Source organism: Pongo pygmaeus, chromosome 1 (genome assembly GCF_028885625.2).
Source record: "Pongo pygmaeus isolate AG05252 chromosome 1, NHGRI_mPonPyg2-v2.0_pri, whole genome shotgun sequence".
Taxonomy (NCBI): Eukaryota; Metazoa; Chordata; class Mammalia; order Primates; family Hominidae; genus Pongo; species Pongo pygmaeus.
This window is the reverse complement of record NC_072373.2, coordinates 170,815,754-170,831,807: the sequence shown is the minus strand read 5'-3', so window position 1 is coordinate 170,831,807 and position 16,054 is coordinate 170,815,754. Positions and strand designations below refer to the sequence as shown.

The following is a 16,054-nucleotide window of genomic DNA, read 5'->3' as shown; positions in this document are numbered from 1 at the left end:
AATATGCGGTGTTTGGTTTTTTGTTCTTGCGATAGTTTACTGAGAATGATGATTTCCAATTTCATCCATGTCCCTACAAAGGACATGAACTCATCATTTTTTATGGCTGCATAGTATTCCATGGTGTATATGTGCCACATTTTCTTAATCCAGTCTATCATTGTTGGACATTTGGGTTGGTTCCAAGTCTTTGCTATTGTGAATAATGCCGCAATAAACATACGTGTGCATGTGTCTTTATAGCAGCATGATTTATAGTCCTTTGGGTATATACCCAGTAATGGGATGGCTGGGTCGAATGGAATTTCTAGTTCTAGATCCCTGAGGAATCGCCACACTGACTTCCACAAGGGTTGAACTAGTTTACAGTCCCACCAACAGTGTAAAAGTGTTCCTATTTCTCCACATCCTCTCCAGCACCTGTTGTTTCCTGACTTTTTAATGATTGCCATTCTAACTGGTGTGAGATGGTATCTCATTGTGGTTTTGATTTGCATTTCTCTGATGGCCAGTGATGGTGAGCATTTTTTCATGTGTCTTTTGGCTGCATAAATGTCTTCTTTTGAGAAGTGTCTGTTCATGTCCTTCGCCCACTTTTTGATGGGGTTGTTTGTTTTTTTCTTGTAAATTTGTTGGAGTTCATTGTAGATTCTGGATATTAGCCCTTTGTCAGATGAGTAGGTTGCGAAAATTTTCTCCCATTTTGTAGGTTGCCTGTTCACTCTGATGGTAGTTTCTTTTGCTGTGCAGAAGCTCTTGAGTTTAATTAGATCCCATTTGTCAATTTTGGCTTTTGTTGCCATTGCTTTTGGTGTTTTAGACATGAAGTCCTTGCCCATGCCTATGTCCTGAATGGTAATGCCTAGGTTTTCTTCTAGGGTTTTTATGGTTTTAGGTCTAACATTTAAGTCTTTAATCCATCTTGAATTGATTTTTGTATACGGTGTAAGGAAGGGATCCAGTTTCAGCTTTCTCCATATGGCTAGCCAGTTTTCCCAGCACCATTTATTAAATAGGGAATCCTTTCCCCATTTCTTGTTTTTGTCAGGTTTGTCAAAGATCAGATACTTGTAGATATGTGGCATTATTTCTGACGGCTCTGTTCTGTTCCATTGATCTATATCTCTGTTTTGGTACCAGTACCATGGTGTTTTGGTTACTGTAGCCTTGTAGTATAGTTTGAAGTCAGGTAGTGTGATGCCTCCACTTTTATTCTTTTGGCTTAGGATTGACTTGGCGATGCGGGCTCTTTTTTGGTTCCATATGAACTTTAAAGTAGTTTTTTCCAATTCTGTGAAGAAAGTCATTGGTACCTTGATGGGGATGGCATTGAATCTGTAAATTACCTTGGGAAGGATGGCCATTTTCATGATATTGATTCTTCCTACCCATGAGCATGGAATGTTCTTCCATTTGTTTGTATCCTCTTTTATTTCCTTGAGCAGTGGTTTGTAGTTCTCCTTGAAGAGGTCTTTCACATCCCTTGTAAGTTGGATTCCTAGATACTTTATTCTCTTTGAAGCAATTGTGAATGGGAGTTCACTCATGATATGGCTCTCTGTTTGTCTGTTATTGATGTATAAGAATGCTTATGATTTTTGCACATTGATTTTGTATCCTGAGACTTTGCTGAAGTTGCTTATCAGCTTAAGGAGATTTTGGGCTGAGACAATGGGGTTTTCTAAATATACTATCATGTCATCTGCAAACAGGGACAATTTGACTTCCTCTTTTCCTAATTGAATACCCTTGATTTCCTTCTCCTGCCTAATTGCCCTGGCCAGAACTTCCAACACTATGTTGAATAGAAGTGGTGAGAGAGGGCATCCCTGTCTTGTGCCAGTTTTCAAAGGGAATGCTTCCAGTTTTTGCCCATTCAGTATGATATTGGCTGTGGGTCTGTCATAAATAGCTCTTATTATTTTGAGATACGTCCCATCAATTCCTAATTTATTGAGAGTTTTTAGCATGAAGGGTTGTTGAATTTTGTCAAAGGCCTTTTCTGCATCTATTGAGATAATCATGTGGTTTTTGTCTTTGGTTCTGTTTATATGCTGGATTACATTTATTGATTTGCGTATATTGAACCAGCCTTGCATCCCAGGGATGAAGCCCACTTGATCATGGTGGATAAGCTTTTTGATGTGCTGCTGGATTCTGTTTGCCAGTATTTTCTTGAGGATTTTTGCATCAATGTTCATCAAGGATATTGGTCTAAAATTCTCTTTTTTTGTTGTGTCTCTGCCAGGCTTTGGTATCAGGATGATGCTGGCCTCATAAAATGAGTTAGGGAGGATTCCCTCTTTTTCTATTGATTGGAATAGTTTCAGAAGGAATGGTACCAGCTCCTCCTTGTACCTCTGGTAGAATTCGGCTGTGAACCCATCTGGTCCTGGACTTTTTTTGGTTGGTAAGCTATTGATTATTGCCACAATTTCAGCTCCTGTTATTGGTCTATTCAGAGATTCAACTTCTTCCTGGTTTAGTCTTGGGAGGGTGTATGTGTTGAGGAATTTATCCATTTCTTCTAGATTTTCTAGTTTATTTGCATAGAGGTGTTTGTAATATTCTCTGATGGTAGTTTGTATTTCTGTGGGATTGGTGGTGATATCCCCTTTATCATTTTTTATTGCATCTATTTGATTCTTCTCTCTTTTTTTCTTTATTAATCTTGCTAGCGGTCTATCAATTTTGTTGATCCTTTCAAAAAACCAGCTCCTGGATTCATTGATTTTTTGAAGGGTTTTTTGTGTCTCTATTTCCTTCAGTTCTGCTCTGATTTTAGTTATTTCTTGCCTTCTGCTAGGTTTTGAATGTGTTTGCTCTTGCTTTTCTAGTTCTTTTAATTGTGATGTTAGGGTGTCAATTTTGGATCTTTCCTGCTTTCTCTTGTGGGCATTTAGTGCTATAAATTTCCCTCTACACACTGCTTTGAATGCATCCCAGAGATTCTGGTATGTTGTGTCTTGGTTCTCGTTGGTTTCAAAGAACATCTTTATTTCTGCCTTCATTTCATTATGTACCCAGTAGTCATTCAGGAGCAGGTTGTTCAGTTTCCACGTAGTTGAGCGGTTTTGAGTGAGATTCTTAATCCTGAGTTCTAGCTTGATTGCACTGTGATCTGAGAGACAGTTTGTTACAATTTCTGTTCTTTTACATTTATTGAGGAGAGCTTTACTTCCAAGTATATGGTCAATTTTGGAATAGGTGTGGTGTGGTGCTGAAAAAAATGTATATTCTGTTGATTTGGGGTGGAGAGTTCTGTAGATGTCTATTAGGTCTGCTTGTTGCAGAGCTGAGTTCAATTCCTGGGTATCCTTGTTGACTTTCTGTCTCATTGTTCTGTCTAATGTTGACAGTGGGGTGTTAAAGTCTCCCATTATTAATGTGTGAGAGTGTAAGTCTCTTTGTAGGTCACTCAGGACTTGCTTTATGAATCTGGGTGCTCCTGTATTGGGTGCATATATATTTAGGATAGTTAGCTCTTCTTGTTGAATTAATCCCTTTACCATTATGTAATGGCCTTCTTTGTCTCTTTTGATCTTTGTTGGTTTAAAGTCTGTTTTATCAGAGACTAGGATTGCAACCCCTGCCTTTTTTTGTTTTCCATTTGCTTGGGAGATCTTCCTCCATCCTTTTATTTTGAGCCTATGTGTGTCTCTGCATGTGAGATGGGTTTCCTGAATACAGCACACTGATGGGTCTTGAGTCTTTATCCAATTTGCCAGTCTGTGTCTTTTAATTGGAGCATTTAGTCCATTTACATTTAAAGTTTATATTGTTATTTGTGCATTTGATCCTGTCATTATGATGTTAGCTGGATATTTTGCTCGTTAGTTGATGCAGTCTCTTCCTAGTCTCGATGGTCTTTACAATTCGGTATGATTTTGCAGTGGCTGGTACCAGTTGTGCCTTTCCATGTTTAGCGCTTCCTTCAGGAGCTCTTTTAGGGCAGGCCTGGTGGTGACAAAATCTCTCAGCATTTGCTTGTCTGTAAAGTATTTTATTTCTCCTTCACTTATGAAGCTTAGTTTGGCAGGATATGAAATTCTGGGTTGAAAATTCTTTTCTTTAAGAATGTTGAATATTGGCCCCCACTCTCTTCTGGCTTGTAGGGTTTCTGCCGAGAGATCCGCTGTTAGTCTGATGGGCTTCCCTTTGATGGTAACCCGACCTTTCTCTCTGGCTGCCCTTAATATTTTTTCCTTCATTTCAACTTTGGTGAATCTGACAATTATGTGTCTTGGAGTTGCTCTTCTCGAGGAGTATCTTTGTGGCGTTCTCTGTATTTCCTGAATCTGAATGTTGGCCTGCCTTGCTAGATTGGGGAAGTTCTCCTGGATAATATCCTGCAGAGTGTTTTCCAACTTGTTTCCATTCTCCCCGTCACTTTCAGGTACACCAATCAGACGTAGATTTGGTCTTTTCACATAGTCCCACATTTCTTGGAGGCTTTGCTCGTTTCTTTTTATTCTTTTTTCTCTAAACTTCCCTTCTCGCTTCATTTCATTCATTTCATCTTCCAGGGCTGATACCCTTTCTTCCATTTGATCGCATCGGCTCCTGAGGCTTCTGCATTCTTCACGTAGTTCTCGAGCCTTGGTTTTCAGCTCCATCAGCTCCTTTAAGAACTTCTCTGTATTGGTTATTCTAGTTATACATTCTTCTAAATTTTTTTCAAAGTTTTCAACTTCTTTGCCTTTGGTTTGAATATCCTCCCGTAGCTTGGAGTAATTTGATCGCCTGAAGCCTTCTTCTCTCAGCTCGTCAAAGTCATTCTCCGTCCAGCTTTGTTCCGTTGCTGGTGAGGAACTGCGTTCCTTTGGAGGAGGAGAGGTACTCTGGTTTTTAGAGTTTCCAGTTTTTCTGCTCTGTTTTTTTCCCCATCTTTGTGGTTTTATCTACTTTTGGTCTTTGATGATGGTGATGTACAGATGGGTTTTTGGTGTGGATGTCCTTTCTGTTAGTTTTCCTTCTAACAGACAGAACCCTCAGTTGCAGGTCTGTTGGAGTACCTGGCCGGCCGTGTGAGGTGTCAGTCTGCCCCTGCTGGGGGGTGCCTCCCAGTTAGGCTGCTCGGGGGTCAGGGGTCAGGGACCCACTTGAGGAGGCAGTCAGTCCGTTCTCAGATCTCCACCTGCGTGCTGGGAGAACCACTGCTCTCCTCACAGCTGTCAGACAGGGACATTTAAGTCTGCAGAGGTTACTGCTGTCTTTTTGTTTGTCTGTGCCCTGCACCCAGAGGTGGAGCCTACAGAGGCAGGCAGGCCTCCTTGAGCTGTGGTGGGCTCCACCCAGTTCAAGCTTCCAGGCTGCTTTGTTTACCTAAGGGAGCCTGGGCAATGGCGGGCTCCCCTCCCCCAGCCTCGCTGCCGACTTGCTGTTTGATCTCAGACTGCTGTGCTAGCAATCAGCGAGACTCCGTGGGCCTAGGACCCTCTGAGCCAGGTGCGGGCTATACTCTCCTGGGGCACTGTTTCCTAAGCCCGTCGGAAAAGCACAGTATTTGGGTGGGAGTGGCCCGATTTTCCAGGTGCTGTCTGTCACCCCTGGAAGGGGAACTCCCTGACCCCTTGCGCTTCCCGAGTGAGTCAATGCCTCGCCCCTGCTTAGGCTGGCGCAGGGTGCGCTCACCCACTGACCTGCGCCCACTGTCTGGCACTCCCTAGTGAGATGAACACGGTACCTCAGATGGAAATGCAGAAATCACCCATCTTCTGCGTCGCTCGCGCTGAAAATTTTTAAAAACAATGAAAAATAATTCCACTTTATGTTTATTTTATTCTCTTCTTGGGGGAGATAGAGACTAATTAATGTATTCAATATGTTGCTTAAAAGTAAGTCTATTATTTCTTATTTTACAGCTAAGGTGAGCCTTTTTAAGGCTAAATCACTTGCCCTGGTCACAGATCTAGTCATTGGCAGCCTAGGGTTTGATTCAGGTCTAGGAGGAAGGCAGGGTTTGTATCTGCTGTGATACATAGATCAGTTCGATTCATTCTTTCATTAGCCAGCATTAGAACACCTTTTTCATTCCAGCACTCTTGAAGGTAGCAGTAAGCAAGACAGTAAGGTTACATCACATTACCATGTGAGATGGAGATACCAGACAGTAAGCAGGTATATACATAAACAAGACAAATGCAGATATGGCTAATTGTTATGATGGAAATAAAATGCTGGCTGAAATGTGGGTAGGGAAGTCTTCTCCAAGGAGGAGACTTTAGAGTTGTGACATCAATGTGGAGATGGCCTAATCAGTGTGAACATGTGGGCAGGAGTGTTCCTGGCAGAAGCAACAGCAGGAGCAGAGGCCCAGGGCTGGGAATAAGGTTGGCATGTTTGAGGAGATAGAAAAGACCAGTTTAGCAGAATGTACTGAGGAAGGGGAAGGAAAAGTGATGGGATAAGAGGTGCAAAAAATGTAGAACCTTGTGAGCCTTGGAGTAAAGCAGCCAAAGCTTTCCTAGGTATACAGAAAGCCACTAGAGGGGTTTCAAAGGGAAATGATGATTTTACTTTTTAACATTCTGTTGGCTTTTACTTTGTATCTACTGTATAGCAGATGGTAGTTTGTAGATACCAGAAGTGCAATATGTAATACTGTTGCCCACAAGGAAATTATGGTCTGGTGAGGAAGAAAGAGCAGAGAGTGCCAGGAAAATATAGCAGCACATTCCACAGTGTACACTTTGGGGTACTAGAAGTGATTTTTAGGAAACAAAAATTCTTTATAGTAGAACAATTTATATTCCTTTGGGTATATACCTACTAATGGGATTGCTGGGTAAAATGGTTCTTTGAGAAAGAAGTTCTGTAAGTTCTTTGAGAAATCACCAAACTGCTTTCCACAATGGCTGAATGAATTTACATTCCCACCACTAGTGTATAGGCATTCCCTTTTCTCCACAACCTCACCAGTATCTGTTATCTTTTGACTTTCTAATGATAGCCATTCTGACTGATGTTAGATGGTATCTCATTGTGATTTTGATTTTGATTTCTCTAATGATTAACAGTTTTTCATATGTTTGTTGGTTGTATGTCTTCTTTTCAAAAGTGTTCATGTTATTTCCCCATTTTTTAATGGGGTTATTTTTTGCTTGTTAATTTGCTTAAATTCCTTAAATATTCTGGGTATTAGTCCTTTGTTGGATGCATAGTTTGCAAATATTTTCTCCTATTCTGTAGGTTGACTGTTTACTCTATTGATAGTTTCTTTTGCTGTGTGGAAGCTTTTTAGTTTAATTAGGCCCCATTTGTCAATTTTTGCTTTTGTTGCAATTGCTTTTGACATCTTCATCATGAAATCTTAGCCAGAGCCTATGTCTAGAATGGTATTTCCTAGGTTTTCTTCTAGGGTTTTATAGTTTTAGGTTTTATATCTAAGTCTTTAATCTATCTTGAATTGATTTTTATATATGGAGTATTGATTTTATGTATGATTTTTATATATGGTATAAAATTAGGTATATAATACCTAATTGTATTTCCTAGGTTTTCTTCTAGGGTTTTTATAGGTTTTGGTTTTACATCTAATTCTTTAATCTATCTTGAAGTGATTTTTATGTGTGGTATAAGGAAGGGGTCCAGTTTCAATCTTCTGCCTATGGCTAGTTAGTTATCCCAGCACCATTTATTGAATTGGGGGGGAGGGGTCTTTCCTTATTGCTTGTTTGTATCAACTTTGTTGAAGATCAGATTGTTGTAGGTGTGTGGCTTTATTTCTGTGCTCTCTATTCTGTTCCATGGATCTATGTGTCTGTTATTGTACTAGTGCCATACTGTTTTAGTTACTGCAGCCTTGGAATATAGTTTGAAGTCAGGTAATGTGGTGCCTCCAGCTTTGTTCTTTGTGCTTAGGATTGCTTTGTCTATTTGGGCTCTTTTTTGGTTCCATATGAATTTTAGAATAGTTTTTTCTAATTCTGTGAAAAATGTCATTGGTAGTTTGATGGGAATAACATTGAATCTGTAAATTACTTTGGGCAGTATGGCCATTTTAATAATATTGATTCCTCCTTTCCATGAGCATCGAATGTTTTTCCATTTATTTGTGTCATTTCTAATTTCTTTCAGCAGTGTTTTGTAATTCTCGTTGTAGAGATCTTTCACCTCTCTGGTTAGCTGTATTCCTAGATATTTTTATTTTTTGTGTCACTATTCAAAATAGCAAAGACATGAAATCAACCTAGATGCCCATCAACAGTGGACTGGATAAAGAAAATATGGCACATATATACCCTGGAATACTACACAGCCATTAAAAAGAATAAGATTTTGTCCTCTGCAGCAACATGAATGGATCTAGAGGCCATTATCCTAAGCAAACTAATGCAGGAACAGAAAACCACATAATGCATATTCTCATTGGTAAGTGGGAGCTAAACACCAAGTACATATGAACACAAAGGAGAGAACAGTAGACACTGGGGCCTACTTAAGGGTAGAGGTTGGGAAAAGGGTGAGGATCAAAAAACTACCTGTAGAGTACTATGCTTATCAGCTGGGTGGTGAAATAATCTGCACACCAAACGAATGTGACACGCAGTTTACCTGTGTAACAAGCCTGCACATGTACCCCTGAGCCTAAAATAAAAGTTAAAAAAAAATAGATGAACAAATAAATAAATAAAATGTGGTTACTAGATTGATTAAAAAAATGTCTACAATCAATTCAGGTTGGGGATTCATATTTGATATTTCCTTACAGATTCTCAGTGCACACCAGCATATTAAAGTCCCAGTTGTTACATCACAGAAACCTGTGTAATTTGTTCAACTTTACATTTCCTAAATTTATTTGCACAAATAGCTTCTTTCAAATAATACCTTTTAACATCTTTTTAAACTCCTCTGGGAAACACTGACTTAAGGCAACATGACAATTATATGCTAGGTGTTATGGCAATAATGAGGGGGGCCTAACTACCACAGCTCTGGGTGTGAAACAGGTAAGCATTCAGGATTGCCTTCCTAGAGTAGGTGACCCCTGAATTGCTTCCAGAAGGAGTAGAGAGGTTAGCCTTGTGAAGAGTAGAGAAGGGTATTTCATAGAGAAAGAACTGCCAGAACACAGATATGTAGACCCAAACATCCCACATCATCATCCTTGGAAAATAGATTTACAAATTTCCAGCAGGAAGAGGAAAAAAAGTGCTTGAAGTGTGCTGGTTTCTCACATTAGTGGAAATAATTGCTTAAAAAAACAGCCAGAGGCTGGGCATGGTGGCTCATGCCTGTAATCCCAGCACTTTGCGAGGCCGAGGCGGCAGATCAGCTGAGGTCAGGAGTTTGAGACCAGCCTGGCCAACATGGCAAAACCCCATCTCTACTAAAAAATACAAAAATTAGCGGGGCATGGTGGCAGGCACCTGTAATCCTAGCTACTCAGGAGGCTGAGGCAGGAGAATAGTTTGAAGCCAGGAGGCGGAGGTTGCAGTGAGCCGAGATCATGCCACTGCACTCCAGCCTGGATGACAGAGCCAGACTCCATCTCAAACAAACAAGCAAAAAAACCAGAGTAGAATGCAATTCTCATCTGGATTTCAGCAAGAATTGCCCATTTCTGTTCAGCAGTAGGCCTCCATCCTCTGTTGCCAGTCTGTTCTTCTGACTCTCACCTGTCTCCTTTCTGCACACAGAAGGCCAGACAGAATGAACAATTCTCCCCCATGTCAGTTGGCTCACCCTTCCTGGAAGTGTGGATTTCCTGTTAGTACCTGCAACTCTGTCGGCGCTGCTATTTCTGTCTTCACATTGTTTCAGAATACTCTCACACTGCTGCCCCATTTTTCCATACACAGTCTTCCAGGCCCTTTTTTGCACCTGCCAGGCAGCATAATTAGAGGACGTTACATTTCCCTGAAAGAGCATATTCTCATGGACAACAGGACACAAGCGAGTAAGAAAACTTCACAGATGCTGGAGGGTCTCCCTCCTGTACCCCAACCTGTGTCACTTGGTATAACAGAGATTCTACATGAGTTAGCTTTTCTTTATTTTTATTAGGAGATTAATAAAAATTGACCTCATTTATTTAGTGCTTACTATGTACCAGACACCATACCAAGAATTTAATATCATCATTCAATTTTCACAACCCTAAAATATGTGTATTTTACAAATGAGGAGAAGGAGGCTGGAGAGTAGCTTGCCCAAAGTAATTCAACTCAGAAGAGAGGCCATCGTTTAATCTTAAATTGTACTTGTAAAATTCACACATCCAATACATAATGCCTTTAAATGTTCTCATTGTTAACATTTATTTTCTTTGGATTCTGTGTATTTCTGCTTATGTCTCTGGATTACCTGGGAGCTTTTAAAAATAAGAATCCTAGGGTTCCACTTTATAACCATTGACTAGAAGTCAAGAATGGGGCCCAGGAATTGCTATTTTCAGAAGCTCCCTAGGTGACTCTAATGCAGGGCTCTTCATACCTTGGTGTGCGTCAAAATCACCTGGTGAGGGAGGATGGCTGGGCTCCACACCACAGTTTCTGCTTCAGTAGGTCTAGGGTGGGGCCTAAGAATGTGCATTTCTAACAAGTTCCCAAGTGCTGTTTGTGCTGCCATCCTAGCACTTGAACATTTTTCCCAATATGTGTATGATCCCCCTCCCCCACCAACTGGGTGACCTAGATAGAACTTTAAGTGTCGTTAAGTTATGGCATCACGTTTTGAATCTTTCTCTGCTCGATTTCCACGTCAACATGAGTGAGGGCTTCAGGGATTTTACTTAAGCATTTTGGCTAAATGCCAACTTGGCAAATTCCACTCCTCCCCTGGAGGGACTGCAAGTGCTGGTGTCCTCCTTCATTCAGGAGTGAGGTCATTGTCTCTGTGGTTAAAAGTGGACACTTTCTGCTGCTTCTGCTTTTGCACTGTAGTAGAAGTCTCAAGGAGCTCTATTTTACAGTTCCAAATTACCATCCCTCCCCTCTTTAATACTTCCAAGATGGATAGTCTCTCACCATAGGTTAATGTTTAGATTTGGATCTCTATTTCTCAGCCCCCCAAATCTGGATGACCCTCTGGTGCCAGAGCTGTTGCATGTATCACCCCTGGACACTTTCTTCTCTGCTTGAACCAGAGAATAATTATATATAGTAGTTCCCCCTTATCCATGGAAAATACCTTCCAAGACCCCCAGTGGATGCCTAAAAACATGAGTAGTACTGAACCCTATGTATACTATTTTTTTTTTATCTGATAACTGAGAGGATTACTAAGTGGACAACAGGGAGGTAGTGCCTACAGCATGGATTTGCTGGACAAAGGGATGATTCCCATCCCAGTTGGGACCAAGCTAGATAACGTGAGAATTTATCATACTATTCAGAATGGTGTGCAATTTAAAACTTATGAATTGTTTATTTCTGGAATTTTCCATTTAATATTTTTGTACTAGAGTTGACCATGAGAAATTGAAACCATGGAAAGCGAAACTGCAGATAAGGGGAGACTGCTGTGCTAGAGTGCTATAAAGGATTTCATTTGGAAAAAAAAAAGTTTTGGTCCTTGAAAAAAAGTTTAAGAACATAGTCGTATTCCATTTCTTCACATGTTTGAGATATTTCTGGCTTTGGTGAAACATAGGCTAGGAAAAGAACCTAACATCTTATTAGTGTAACTGAACAACAGTAACAGCAGACTTAGCCCTTCTTCCTTATGTGCAGCATTACCTGTGACCTGACTCTTGAAACATAGCTGCTATTAAAGTACAAGTGAGTCATGCATAGCAGCTTCTCCTTGCTCAGTTAATTTCTCTGTAAAATCTTTACTCTTTTATTCATGTATGTATGTATGTATGTATGTGTGTGTGTGTGTGTAAATATATATATATATATATATATATATATGTTTGTATTTCTCTTTAAGGATTTCAAACACAAGGACCTAGTCATTTGATTGTCTCTGTACTGTCGAATTTTGCCTACAACCCTGACTGAAGAGGCACATTGTTATCTGTTTTCCATATTCTGTCCAGTAAATGTTTGGTTGTCAGGACAACAGCATAGAAGGTGGAAGGTCATTGATAACCACATGAATTCTTTAAACAAACATGATCAGAGCAAATTCCAGAGTGTGCTTGAAAGTAGATTTAAGGAAGAGGAAAGGTTTCAGACACATCCTTCCTTTTACAAACTTGATATTCACCTTTAAGGATCAGCAACAGTTGGAGTTGCTCATAATTTTATTTAAAATCCTGAATAAAGATATCACCTTAGTTTTATGGTACGTTTGTCATTCCAGCTTGTTAGGCATGAGTGTTTTGTTACTGACGGAGCCCCTGGAGGACAGGCAGACACTGTGTTTCTCCATGGTCTCTCAGTACCAGGCACAGAGCAAGCACCCAATACATATTATAGGAATAAATGATCTCAAATCTTCACAGTGCTTCTTATAGATGGCTTTTATGATATATATCTGCAGAGAAACTGAATTCAGGGATTTTAAGTGCCTTTTTTGCAAGGCCCTTAAAGTTTGGGGAAGTAGGTGCATGGAATTAGAACTCAGATTATCCTGACTTCTAAGATCACACTCTTTTCATTGTAGCACACTGCCTTCTTGTCAAAAAAAAAAATGAGGAAGAAACATGTAAAAAGACAGACCATTTCTAAGATGAAATGTGTGATTTTCAAAACAATAGCAGAAAACCTTCTTCAAAGGTAAAATAGTTGGAAATAGAAGAAGAAATAATATATGATTTAGCAGTCATTGAGGATAAGCAATTAATCCTGCCCTCCAGGGGTGAATTTATGTCTAGCCTATTTGCACATGAAAGTACAAGTTGGGCTTCATTTCTATGCAAGTAAGACATCTGGTTGGGAAGTGAAAAATTTTGTCAATTACCTGAATCATGTTTGGGCTACATGATAGAAAAGCCCCGGATGTCTTCAGATCACCAGATGTTTGGCATTGTATGGTTAACACCAGATCCACTGACTGAGTGGTTCACCTGAGAGTTGCTGTTTGACATCCTGTAGATTCACCCATTGTTAGGAGGCTGTTACCATTTTGTAAGTCAGCAGTTTGCAGACAGTAGTCCAGATGAGAAACCAACGCTGGCCCTTGACAAAGTGTTCACTGGTGTGTGATGCAATAAATACATGAGGTCATAAAAGGAAGTGTATTTACCTTAAAAAAGAACATCCTTTATTTTGAGATCCTCTCCTTCCTATGTTTTTAGTGATACAATTTTGTGTCAAATAAATCCTGATTGTAAGATTTGGTTTTAATGAGTAAATGAGACAGGATGAAAAATTGAGAAATCTATATAAATCCCTAGTTTTCTTTATGTGATCTTTGTATTTGATTGTGAAAAAAACAAAGCAAAATTGTAGAAACCACTGCTTTAAACTTTGTAATATTTTTAGCACAATGACACCTAAAGTATTTTCATGTATTTCCCAAGTTTTCCTTTTCCTAGAAGTGGGGTAACTCTCCATGGTAGAACTGTTTGCATGGGTCTTGAAAGCATTGGACATCTTAACAGTCAAGTATTTTGCTGACAAAATAATGAATTTTCCTTTTAAAACAAGCATTTTGTTCTTAAAATAACTCTAAAGAGAACACCTTATGCACTTTTAAAGCATTTCCCTCTGAAGGCATGCCATGGAGACATGACCATAGGGAGAAACTTTTTGTGCTAGAAAACTAAATTCCACCACTGTGAATTTTTTAACAGCTTTCACAGTTTCTGCAGTTTGCTCTCATGACCCCAAAAGCATATATCTCCACATGCTGTAACATCAAGGGTCTCTCCTCAAGCTTTGTAAGCTCAGCCAGAATGAGCTGAGTACCCTCTGTGTGTCAGGTGATGTCCAATACACTGGAAATAGGGAGTCATAATAACCATAATTTTATCTGACTTTTGTCTAGCATTTGTCATGTGGCAGACAACATGCTAAAATGCTTATTTGCATTATCTTGCTTGATTCTTATAACCACTCTGGGAGAAAAATAACATTATTATAGCCTTTTTACAGGTGAGGAAACCGTTGCAGGGAAGTTAAATCAGTTGCCCAAGGTCACAAGCCCTGTGAGTGATTAAGCCACCACCATCCAAGCCTGTCCACCCCCTAACCTGAACTCCCAAGTGCTATGCTAAACCACCTGCCTCTTATGGATATATTGTCTACAAAAAGAGCTCTGCCCTCAAGGCGATTATAATCTAAATTAGAAGAGGGAAGCACAAGGGAAAAAGCCATTATGTAGAACAGAATGATGTAATTCCAAAAAACATGCTCTGGGATTGTAGAGGAAAGAGTGATTAATTATGATCTACCCAGGGAAGGCTTTTTGCATGTGGCCTTAGGCTAGGTGAGAACAAAATAGGGCCCCGGCAATTATCTAGAGAATTGGGTCACTGTGGGTGCCAAAGTGGATGATGATTTCAAGCTAAAAAGACTATGCTCTGAATAGTTCAGAATTGGCCACCCACACCCCGGAATCTGTTGAATTTTTGCCAACTCCCGTGTTCTCTTTGTGACTTATTGCTCTGGCTTAGATGAGCTTCCTACTCCAGGTGGGGGAAGATGCAGGATGGCGCTGCCATAGCAGGGAGTGCTGGCAACGTGGAAGAAGCCTTCCTTGATTCAGGAGCTCTGGATTCAATATAGACTCTGCTCCCACAACTGGTTGGCTCCAGGGAAGCCACCTCCTTCTCTGGGTTCAGTTTTCTCTACTGTAAAATGTATACACTGAAGTCGATGGTCTGTATGGGCCATTCGAAATCCCGTGTCTCTGTTTTTGGACAGAGAAGGAATCAGAGGAGAGGAGTGGAAGAAGCTAAAAGATTCAGCGTGTTCGGATTTCATGACTCTTGTGGTTTTGTTCCTAGACAGGACCTACCAGGGGAGCCTCCTGCAAATGAGATGGTCTTCCTTTTCTACTCATCACATTCTATGCCTGCCGTCTCTCTAACATGGTATAGTAGGAAGACGCCATACCATGGAGTCAGATAATCTTGGGCTGAAATCCTGACCATGTCCGATTACATAGTGACTTTGAACAAATTATGTAATCTTTCTGTGCTTGTGTTTCTACAACTGTAAAATAATAGGTTGCAATACCATAGACTCTTCATGTAGAGAATCTAATTCTATTACTATAAAATCTAATTCTAATACCATTGGTTTGGTGTTAGCAATGAAGGTGATAGCAACTGAAAAGTAAGAAGAGCAGTGACTAAAAGCTCATAGGTTTTGATAAATGAGCACTATTACTATTATAATATTTATTGTGTTAAAATACAAATTATGTACAGCACTCCTCTGAACACCGACCTACAATAGTTACCAGTTGCTTGTTGGACTTCTTGAACCAGACTTGACCAGGCAAAGAGAATTTGAGAACCTCTATTTCACTAAAAACGTGGTATCTACAATATCTTGCCACTGTAGCATCTGCTATGTGTAATGAGATGCTTGGGCCTGCTGGTGGTCACCTATTTTCTAGGTATATGCATTGGCTTTTGTGGTGTTATCATATATATATATAATATATATATTATATATAAAATATATATTCATGATATAGATATAATGAAATATGTTATATTTAATTAAAATAAATATAATTTTAAATTAAATAATAAGGACCATGAGAGTTAGCAGGAATCATGGGTGAAAAAAATATATATAATAACACCACAAATGCATATATTTGTTATATATATATATATAGGTTTTGGCCCATGATTCCTGGTTAACTCCCATAGCCCTTTTTATAACATTGGGGCACTTGAGGCCTCAGGCAACAGTCTCTCTCAGTGACCCCCTCTGGTCTTTCTTCACCTGCCCAAGGTAGGATGCTAATTTGATTATGGATCAGAAGACCCTCATTCCAGAGAGGGTCCTGCCCCATAGCCTAGTGGAAAGAATGCTACACAGAGAGGCCAAGAAAAGTCTGAACAGATAGTCCTTGCTGGGTTTAGATCATGTGCTTTTTGTCCAATCATATTTTTACATGGTTGTCAATCATGTCTGTGTAAAAAAGCCTCCATAAAAACCCAAGAGTACGGGGTTTGGAGAGCTTTTTGATTGCTGAA

General features: G+C 39.8%; 1 protein-coding gene and 1 long non-coding RNA gene across 12 annotated transcripts in view; one reads left to right on the top strand and one right to left on the bottom strand.

Annotated features, from left to right (window-relative positions):
• The window catches only part of LOC129035280 (uncharacterized), a 32,862-nt gene extending 19,771 nt beyond the window's left edge, over positions 1 to 13,091 (bottom strand). Inside the window, exons 1-2 of the long non-coding RNA XR_008502159.1 lie at positions 12,856 to 13,091; positions 9,723 to 9,828 (exon numbers count right to left, since the gene is read on the bottom strand). This is a non-coding gene — a long non-coding RNA (uncharacterized LOC129035280). The remainder of the gene's footprint in view (positions 1 to 9,722; positions 9,829 to 12,855) is intronic.
• The window catches only part of FGGY (FGGY carbohydrate kinase domain containing), a 464,965-nt gene that overhangs the window by 196,714 nt on the left and 252,197 nt on the right, over positions 1 to 16,054 (top strand). The window lies entirely within an intron of this gene.